The following is an 11201-nucleotide window of genomic DNA, read 5'->3' on the forward strand; positions in this document are numbered from 1 at the left end:
TTTTCATTGCATTTTAGTAAACTGAAAATTTTTAAGGCTGCAGTCCTGCCTTAAATTATCTCAATGCGGTCAAGATTTCCTCCTTGTGGTATACACTGTGGATCCTGCAAAATCACAATGCTCAGTTGCCACTCTGAACCTTTTTTTAAAAAAAAATCTTTTCTTCTTTGGGGATTTTAAAGATGCTAGGTTTGAGTTGATGTACTTGAGTTGTACAAGGTGATGCTGTACTTGAGTTGAAAGCAACCAGAGTCCAGCTGCTACTGGGCTTCCACCTCCCTCACACTCCTTTCAGCAGGGTGAAGGGCAAAATATATGCTCATAGATTACATGCCCTTTGTGCCTCAAAAAAAAAAAAAAGCCTGATCTATAAAAACGTATGTAGAGAGACCTTCATACCAGCGAAAACCCTTCTTTCTTCTCTTTCTACCTTAAAAGCCTTACACCATGATGGGAGCCAACAGGGAGAATCATGCAGTTGTCAGGTGTCCTTCCAAAGCCCTGCTCACAAGACCCTCTAACTAGGTCCCAAACTGTCTGACCTGTCAGATCACTCAGTATCTTTTGTCAAGACTTTTCGCTCTCCTTAATCGGCTAATACTGCCTTCTGGTATCAATACCTTTTCCTTCATTTTAGTTTCATACTACTCACTGCCTCTTCTCCCAGCGAACTGGAGCCAAACCCAGGAAGGTGACCCTGTCCTCTGCCCTCCACCACCCATTTATTACCCATTCTGTGACCTCAAGCAGGTAACCACATCTTTTTTTCCCCATACCGACTGTTGGATTATGTAAACTGCCACCCTCTGCCAAATACAAACCCCACAGAAGGGAAGGACTATGTTGGGCTCCCTCAACACCCTGCACTGCTCCACGCTGTGGTGTGGTAGCAAAGCCCAGAGAACCTGCTTACAAAACCTGGATCTGGGCTCCCACTGACAACAGTGCTGCTGGTACGTAACTAACCAACATGTACAGCACAAAGCCCCTCTGTGGACTGCTCATTTTATATGGATGAGCATTTCAAGGTAGTCAGTATTACAACAAACAAGGATGACAGCAGGCTGGAGATGACTTAGAAATATATTCAAAACATGTCCTTTTCACAAAGAGCTGCAGTTGGTTAAGACCAAAATTGCTGACCTTATCAAACAACCCCTGTTCTTCCCCTCCCATAGTGGGAGCTGCTGTCTGTACTCCCCAGAAGTAGGAAAGGGCAAGGAACTTGTCACGGAGTGGAGGATAACTAATATCACAGGGGCCACCAGCCTAAGAAAGACATGGACCTGCTTTAGCAGAGGAGGCCATGAGGATGATCAGGGGGCTGGAGCACCTCCCCTGTGAGGACAGGCTGAAAGAGTTGGGGGTGTTCAGCCTGGAGAAGAGAAGGCTCTGGGTAGACCTTAGAGCAGCCTTCCAGTACTTAAAGGGGCTACAGGAAAGGTGGGGAGGGACTCTTTATCAGGGGTGCAGGGATAGGATGAGGGGTAACAGTTTTAAACTGAAAGAGGGCAGATTTAGATTAGATGGAAGGAAGAAATTCTTCCCTGTGAGGGTGGTGAGACACTAGCACAGGTTGCCCAGAGAAGCTGTGGCTGCCCCCTCCCTGGAAGGGTTCAAGGACAGGTTGGACGGGGCTTTGGGCAACCTGGGCTAGTGGAAGGTGTCCCTGCCTGTGGCAGGGGGTTGGGACTAGACGATCTTTAAGGTCCCTTCCAACCCAAACCATTCTATGTTTTGATGATAATGATGTTCAAAAATTCAGTGATGGGGGCAATTTCAGCTTCTTCCTAGAAAAAGAGCAATTAATTTGTCTGTGTATAGCCTAAAAAATTTTTTACGGAAAATCGTTTCTCTAGCTAGACCCTCACTAGGCTAGTAATTTCTGAACCCAGTTACTTGTTTCAGGAAGGACCATTAAGGGAAAAGCAGGATTACAAATGTAGCCACCAAGACATCTGGACAGATTTTTTGTATCTTTGAAGTTCTGCACAGAAAATTAATTTTTACTTCTTCAGGTACAGCTCAGTCCCAACTCTTCCTTTTTTATTCCCTTTTTTTCTGCTTTAGAACCTGCAGGCATCATTCGAGAACATGGCTCCACACTGCATATTCATGGTCCCAGCTCTGAAAAACTTCAAGAGAAGCTACAAGGGCTTCTGAGGAGAAAGCGGTGGCCAAGGTACAACCAGAGATGCCATTTGCTGATTCACTGCCTGGGCACCCAGGGGGTCACGCCTCCAGCCACCTGGATTTTGCAGACACAGTGCTCTCACTTACGTGAGACTGGCACATATAAAGGGTAGGAATTAGAGCATTTCTCATGGCTCCCAGTTATTTAGATTGCACTTGACTGTAAAGCATTCAGATAGACTGAGAGGTACTTGAAAATTTTCATTTCATAAAACACTCAGAAATAGTGTTGCAAAGAACATTATGATAAAAATTGAGAGATTACATCAAAATTAATAGCTTTGAAAGGTAATTAAATTCTAAGCAACTGGAATGCTACGTAAATTATTTTTTTAGTAAGACATTATTTCTCTTTTCTTCCTTCCTAAATTTCCTTCTAGAAGGAACATTTAGAAAGTTTTAAGCATGATTTTGAGATAAATTGTATTTAAAGGTTACAGTGCAAAGCTAGATATCTTAGTCCCATATAAGATGGCTTATTAATTGCCCCAGATACGCACATACCCATAAATTTGTTCATATAATTTGACGAGGGGAATTGATTTACTATCACAGTGAAATACTACATTAAACACACGTCATTCTTTCTTTACACTGCTCCTCCCCTCTTAAAAGCATTCTGTTTGACTGCATGCCATACTGAATTATTATTCTATAATCATTAAGTTATTTATGTAACTGCTACAACACATACAGTTAACATTCATCTATATTCTTATTATAGCTTCATCTTTATGTTTTCTGTTGTCATACCAACAAGGAAAAATTATGGATTTCATTTAAATCAAAGTACAGTTACGGAGCAGCAAGATAAGATAAGGGACTTTTTTATTCTCTTGTGACACATCTTCCTCAAGAATGCAAATACAAAAAAAAATGCAAAATACAATCTTTTTGAAAGCATAAATAGTACAGAATCATTAGGTTGAAAACTCTGTAATATATTAAGCAAATATTGCCTGGGGGGGGGGAAAAAAAAAAAAGAACCCATTTTTATTACTGTCAAATCATTTAATAAAGGAAAGGCTGCAGACCGAGATGCTATGTGTGACAAGAACTGGGAGGACTTGTTCCACAATCCATCACTCCTGACCCTACGTTCGCTGAAGATAAACATGATTATTCCTGACTCAAGCTTCTATTTTATACACAGAGCACTACAGTTTTCCATCAGCCCTAGCTTATGTGGGATATATAATTCTTGGGAGATATTAACCAGCAAGATGAAACCTAATTAACACTACCACCTCAGGGTGTACTGAGTTCACATCACATTCAGCACATCAGCCTTTGCATGTTCATCTTTAATGGCATGGAAGATCACCACAGCATTCACCAGAAAAAACTTCACATTTCCCTCTACATTTACACTGATTTTGGGCTCACGCTAACTGGAATTACAGCTGATGCATAGCACGTGTGCCTGAAGATACCCTCAATCAGTGCAACACACACAGAATTGACAGTAAGACACTGAAAAGAACCGCTCCAACATGAATATTTACACACACTAGGTCACTCTAGCAATGAAAAATCAAGAGCAAAAACCTAAATTATTTATTTTAAAAAGGAAGCCAAAAAAATGAGACTTGATCATAAGAAATTTTGATTACACCATATTTTCTGGGGTATAGAGTATAGCAGTCACAGTCACAAAGGTTTCCAGAAGTGACAAGGATTCTGAGGGAAGGAAGGAGAAGAAAAAGCAAGTGTACATCTCATCCAGCATCTGGGATTTTTACTCAACAGAACAGCCTGAAGTAGGACCTTGCACCTATAGGTTCATCCAAAAATTATAAGCACAACAAGAGCTCATCTACCAAAGTGCAATTCCAACAAAAATTCTGAAAATTTTTTATGTGAAATATTTAATGTATATATGTGAAACTATATACAGCATAAAGTCCAACCACATTTTAAACAATCTGACCTGTAAATAAAAGCAACTCTATAAAATGCTCATATAAAGACAACTTATGTTTAGTTAATGTTTAAGTACCACATCTGTGATAATATACAACATGCTGGTAAATAACAACATTACGACCTTTAACTAAAGGTGAAGCAAACAAAAAAAGCAATCATGGTTTTGGTACTAAAGCATGAAAAATAAGCCTCCCAGAGTCCCACAGAAGTAGTATCCACATCAAGTCCTAATACGTCACCAAAAACTTTCATAGAATGTCATTAAATACTTTCTGAAGTTCTAATTATTTATTACATAGAAATTAAAGTTATGTAAATGATAAAAAATTTAAAAATACTATAATTTGTTATTTGTAACTAAAAATTAAAAAAGCACATGCCTATCTTCAGGAAAAACAAGCCACGTATCCCAGGAAAACAGTATTTTGGAAAACATATTTGACTGTTGTTCAGGGTCATCTTAAGTATGTCAACCTTGGCTTCTCTACCCTTCGTCAGATGCTTTCCATTCCCTGGTAAATACTGAGGAAGAGGGAGGATGCAGTTACAGCACACAGCAGTAAGTCTCTAGCCTCACCATCAGACTAAAAAAGACATTGTCTTCCTTCAGTCTCCCAAGCGAAATTCTCCATGGAATTTTTAAAGCAACAGTTAAACAGTCCTTTTCTACAATCTAACTACCTTAAGCAGGGATGAGAAAGAAGTTGTGTCTCAAAGAAAACCAAAGTAGGGTCTGGGGAATATCCTAAATAGTAGGGGAATATATCTTCATGAAACAAAAGAAACCTGAAGATTCTGGCACTGTTAACTTTCCTGACAGCACAACAACCATTTTGGTGAAAGGCAGCCCAGCAAAGTTACATGGATACTCTCTCAGCTTCATTTACTCGCTCCTGTGAGAACATGCAGCTCTGCCTCTGGCAAACTGCTGAAAAGAAGCCACGTGTTAAGTGAAACTACAAACCAAATTTTGCAGCAGAAGTTTGCTAAGTACACTCTAGTACTAATACATCAATTTGAAACACTGGCTTCAATCCCTTGAAACTGTCCATTACATATGTAGTCCATAAAAGACCCAAATGGTGTGCAAATACATTTTCCTTATCTTTATAGTGCTTGCCAGAGGTCACTGATGTCAAATAGATTTTTCATACAAGGCAGATGGGGAGCACAGAAGAAATTTGATGTGCACTTCAAAGGGAAAAAATTCCTTAAGTCTGAGAGGCAGTTCTGTGTCTCACTTAGTAAGGAGCTTCTTTTGAAGAAATACTGTTACACAGAAATCTGTTTAATAGCAATGCTGTTATACAGCATTCTCTGTTAACAAAAGCAGAATAATACACTCAGGGCAGATTCCCTGCAAAACATTATTTCAATTTTAGCCAGTAGATGGGTGGTCCATCTCACCTTTACAAGTGGCTCATCTACTGCTGTCAGGTCAAAATACTTTACAGATATGAATTTATTTAACTGAAATATATTCTAATTTTCATTCAAATACATTGCTATTAATCAGGAAGCCATTTGCATGCCGAGATCTGAATTGTTCTTGTTCTAAACTTGTTTTGTTTACATCTGAGGAGGTGACAAAATGTTAAGTTATATAACTTTTTTACTCGTATGAAAGTCAAGACTTTGTGAGTGTTTGTATATTGGCAAAGAGATTTATGGTTCATATTACCTCATCGATGCTGCTCTTGCAGCATCAATGAGAGACAAAATGTAGAGCCCTGTGATAACCAAGAACAATAGCTGAACCGCTGGTTAACTCATTTTGTGTGTTTCTGCGTCAGTTTTCTTATCCGTACAAGAAAGGAAACAAAGTTCATCTATCTCTGCAAAGCACTTGGAGATATTTTGATAAACTATGTTATTCAAACACAGCATTTTCCAAGGTCAGTCTTCTCTGCACAGCTAAAGCATACTTAAATAAACTGATCTTCAACTTCTCCTTCTTTGGATTTGCAAACGTGATTACCAGACATTTCAGCCCAGCATCCATTTACTTAGGGAAGATCTAGCCAGCTCATTAGCACACAGGCAGGAGTCCCAGGCTCAGGAGGGACCCTCCAAAGTCCTGCTTCCAAACCTGCCAAGGGCCAGGTGTGACTTGCAGATAATGAGCTCGGCCTTGGGAAAAGCAGGCAGCGTGCCAGCCAAACTCCACTGCACAAGGCCACAGCAGACTCACTGTGAACACTGCCACCTCTCATCATGTCACATTCTCAGCCCAGAGAGTGCTTTCATGTTCTTTGCAAGCTATAAAGCATAAATGAATTGAGCTGTAAATGGACAAAATCTAGTTTCCTAGCTAAGCAACTCATGGAGAGTATTAATGTACTTTTTTTTTTTTTTTTTAAAGACAGTTAACAGCAATCCAGCACATGGACAGGAATCATCCCTGTGGTCAGTCAGATGTTTATGAATAGTACTGAAGTACAGGTAGCATATCTTAAAATAACTGCAGACTGGTCCGAGACTTGTTCAGAAGAAATAGAAAAATATGTATGTTTTGACTGCCCATCTTCAAAAGGCAGACTACTGTGTCGAGGACAAGGGGGCAGGCAGGGGAGCTGCATTCAACACCTGGCATCTCATACTGACAAAAAAAAAAAATAGAAATCTCTACACCTGGTCTTTCCACAATTCTCTGAGCACTTAAAAGCAGACACTGGTATGCAATATCAGATAGCTCATGTCAATATATCCCGCCTAAATACAATATAGAACATTTATATTTCACTGTTTTACTACTAAAAAACAATAAACTGCAAGTGTCATAATAAATCAAAGTACCTTTTTGCATTACTGACACTTCTTAACACATTTTTGTAATGCATCTTCCAGCCATGAACGCATGTGAACAAAACCCTAACAGGATGTGTACATTTTATCTCATCTAGCCAAGACCACATGGGGAAAACAACATCACCTTAGTGTCTAGACACTAGTCTTTGAACTTGACTAGCCTTAGAACACTGTCACTCTACTCTACTTAATGGCATATTGATTTTTTATACTTCACTCTCTGTAGATCAATATTCTAATAGACACACAATAGACTGGCAGGAGGATAGAGAGTACATGTTCAGTAGCCTGATTGAGATGATTATCCAGAAATGAAGGTCAAATCAAAGGAAAATTTAAACCTGATATGAGAAGAGCAGCACAAAGAGTCTGTAAGCAAGGAAAAGAAAAGGAAAAAAAAAAAAGTATCTAAGATTAACTAGAGAAGGAAAAAGACACAACCTAAAGAAAGCATGGATAAGGCAGCTAACAAACTCTCAACCTGGAAAAGATAGACTGAAGTCCCTTTGGACTGTCTGCACTTAATGCCACGATTTAAGAAACACTTTAGGTCTCCTGCAGAAAACTTCTCCAATATATCACACAGAAGATGTACTTCCTTTTAAAGTAAGATAGCAAGTTTAAATATCTGAGAACTATCTGAATAGCGTGTTCAGAACAAAGTCAGACAGAAACCACGTGCAATGTAAAATGAAATACATAAAAGGAATATCTTATTCTTCCAGAGGTCTGTTCTGTAGGAAACTAGGAAGCCAAATGGAGCCTTCAAAGAGGCTCTTAGCGGAAGGCCTTCTTCTGATGATGTCTTTCTGGTGCAGGCAGCAATCAACTTTTTATGCGATGGAATTTAGAGTTCAAGTGGCCATCCTGCACAGCTTGTTAACTTGCTGGCGTAACTTAAGTCAGCTTGAGACAGAAAAAACTCCAGTGGTCCAGACAAACAGACGACCAGTGCAAGAGTATTCCTGGGGCAGAGCATCCCCATAGACCAGCGCACCAGCTGGTCCAAGTGCCAATCCCACTGAAAACCACCCCAGGGGCTACAACAGAGCCGAGCTGCAGATAAACCCAGAACACCTTCTCTTTGCAAATAAGGCAAACCTCACGCCAGGCTCCACAAGGAGGAACACAGATCCAGGGAAGTTACTAATGCTTTCTACTTGGCAGGATGAGGTAGCAATGCAAGCTGTGGCCGGTTGTGGGCCCTCCAGCTCAAAAGATACATAGAAAAACTGGAGGTGATCCAGCAAAGGGCTACCAGGATGGTCAAGAGACTAAGCATATGATCAATAAGAAAAGTTTGAGGGACATATGCTTGCATATTCCAGCAATGAGGACACTATGGGGTAATCTAAAGGAATGCTATAAATAGCAATTACAAAGATAACAGAATCAAACTCCTCTTAGTAGTGATAAATAAGGCATAAAAGCAAAAAAAAATGCAGCTAGGGAAGTTCAGCTTTGACATTTTGATAAAACTCTCACTAGGAGGCTGGTACAGCCCTGAAACCGGTACCCAGAGAGGTGTGAAATCTCAGGCACTGAGAGTTTTCCAAAAGTCAGCTCAAGAAAGCCACAGCTGACCTGACTGAGTATTGGCAACACTCCCAGCTGAAGAAAGGGTTGCACCAGATCACCAGAGTTCCCTCCCAACCAACAGTGCTGATGATGACAGTATGAATACAGGAAATCACTGTATTATGTATTAATCACTTGAAACTGCTTGGCTTCCACCACGCTGACATTAGAAAGAAATTTCTTAGAAAAAGCTTCCTTGATTCCAGGGCCTTCTGCCTACCAGAAAAGACACAAAGCTTTAGATGTAACTTCTTCTGCACTAGGATTGTGCCTAGTTTTCTGAGCAGTTTCCTTACTCACAGCCTAATGAGTCACAGGTTCACATACACCCCTGAGCTCCATCACCTTGTTACAACATACAGTATCAGCCACAAAAACTCAGGGGAGATGAAGACCGGTCTCAAATGAACTCACTGTCCCAGGTACTGTTAACCTTCCCTGCTCCTATTATCAGATGGATATTAAAAAATCTGAAAAACTGCAGATAACAGTCATAAAAATTATTAAAGAGCAGAAAGCATTATTCATACAGGGAGAAAAAGCAACAGCTAAATGCATGAAACGTATCAAATAAAAAGGATTCATACAGTTTTATGCTAGAGACAGCATAGTGTGTTCCAAAAAAAATTCACAGCTGGACCAGGTGCCTTAGTTCAGCATCACAAAGTTCACATACAGTTCACTCTTTCAGCTCCATTTTAAGCTTTCTTTCAACAACAATTTTACATAACAAATTAAAGTGAGCTTTCATCATTTTTTCACCCAACCTGGACATCTTAACAGTTCAACCCATTTATAGTTCAATACAATAGAAGCACTGAGTAGGAGGAGGACGAGGAGGAGGAAAACACTGGATTTTCCATGACCTTTTGCTGATTTCCAAAACCCCATCTCCTGTACATGTACGCAATCTGTTTCTTTTACTACAGAGTAATGACTCATTACTTCTGTCATTTAAAAATGGAAAAGAATTCCATCTGGCACCAAGGATTAGCAGCCAAATTACGTGTGTCTTGATCTAAAGGTCGATTTGGTAATAACAGAAAGCCCTAAACTACAAAACCAAAGCATATTTTAGCATCTGCTATCACTCAATATTTGAGCATCTATCTCATAAAACTGATCTACTGCCTTCCCCACAATGAGAAGCACTCACAGGATAAAAGCATCAACCCCAAGAAGGCTGGGCTCAGAGGCAATCATGGGAAGCAGCTGTACTGCTGCTTGGGAGGACAAACCAAGAGTGACAGGCCGCGTATTTAAAGCCTTCCACCATTTTTATTCCACTCAGCTAAAAGTGCTGATGCTACAGGGGCATTTCCATTCACAGCAGCATACACCGCTCCCAGGTTTACACTGATCAAAGTCTTCCCCAAAATTAAACTGGCCAGATACCAGGAGGCACTGACCTCCCGACGTGCCTCTTCCATACCTTCCCTTCTCTTACAGCCCAAGTGCAATCCTAAATAACTTGATTCATTATTTTCCTATCAATTCTACTATCCCCCTTAACTGTCCAACCCACAAGCACAGACTTCACCATTCAATCTCACCTGTACCTCTCCTGTGTTGCTCAGCTCCTCGTCACAGGCAGGAGGAAGGGGACACAATAGGTGAAGACTCTTTCAATTTCCTGGGTGTTGCTGAAAGAGGGATCAGAAAAGTCAGGTCAGTAACCACTGCAAGGAAAGAGAGACACAAATAATATCTTGTTGGAGGGGTACAGAGCATGCTCCAGGGATTTCTATCTCCTAAGTCTGAGGAGCTCATTTCTGGGTGTGATAATTGATTTCAAAAGGAAAAAAACATAGTTTACACAAACAGAAAAAGGAGGTAAAAAGATGGCAAGAGCTTCCTCAACCTTAGGCCCCAAGACAACTGACCCAAGAGGCAAATACAAAAGCTAGCGGAACCACCAACATCCGAAGAACACAAGTCTGACTCTTTTTTTCCTAGCCACAGCAGTTTGCTGTTCACAGAGAAAAGATGAAGCCAGACCAACTGTGACTGCTCTACTCATATCATGCTGCACAGAAGCAATTTTGTCATGATTACTTCAGAAGAACATCATAAATAGAACTGGCAGGGTCTCCCAGATCAAACCAGAGTTTGGTTCCATGCATCTGTATCTCCCTTCAATCAGAAAACTAATTCAACTGAATTATCTCCTAACAAAGTAGCCAAGGGGAAGATTTGGGCCTTGTTCTGCATTCTTGTAGGTACAAACCTGCCAAATCTTTTTCCATCCCCAACAGTAGGAGGCTGCTCTTTCTACTGCCCAGCTATAGCTGGCCTTTTAAGATCTGAACACAAGACTTTCCACCCACGTTACTGAACACATTAACTTACTTAAAAATAAAAATATAAAGAGTTCAATTAAAAGTGTAAACCACCCAGGAAGAATTTAAAAACCAAACTCAAAAACCCCCTAACTTTAACACCTTCAAAATAAGGATTTATAGTCTCATGAAGAATTAAAATACCTCAATAGCTTGTAACTAACATTTGAAGTTACTCTGTTTTGAGTACTTTCACCCATGTCACAAAATACCACAGTGGTTTCTGGAAGAGCAGCCCTATTGCAGGGAGCAACCCACAGTGACAGTCACACTGAACCGCACCGGCCTCGCTGACGGAAGGGGCGCCACAAGATGGCGGCTGCCGGCCAGCGCCCCTTCCCGCGCCGCCGCGCTCAG

At 40.5% G+C, this 11201-nt stretch overlaps 1 long non-coding RNA gene across 1 annotated transcript in view; it reads right to left on the reverse strand.

The window, feature by feature from the left end:
* The window catches only part of LOC141947761 (uncharacterized), a 66139-nt gene extending 54944 nt beyond the window's left edge, over nucleotides 1–11195 (reverse strand). The window contains exons 1-2 of the long non-coding RNA XR_012630256.1: nucleotides 10989–11195; nucleotides 10059–10148 (exon numbers count right to left, since the gene is read on the reverse strand). This is a non-coding gene — a long non-coding RNA (uncharacterized LOC141947761). The remainder of the gene's footprint in view (nucleotides 1–10058; nucleotides 10149–10988) is intronic.
* Nucleotides 11196–11201: the final 6 nt, after the last annotated feature.

The sequence above is a fragment of the Strix uralensis genome, chromosome 10 (assembly GCF_047716275.1).
Source record: "Strix uralensis isolate ZFMK-TIS-50842 chromosome 10, bStrUra1, whole genome shotgun sequence".
NCBI lineage: Eukaryota > Metazoa > Chordata > Aves > Strigiformes > Strigidae > Strix > Strix uralensis.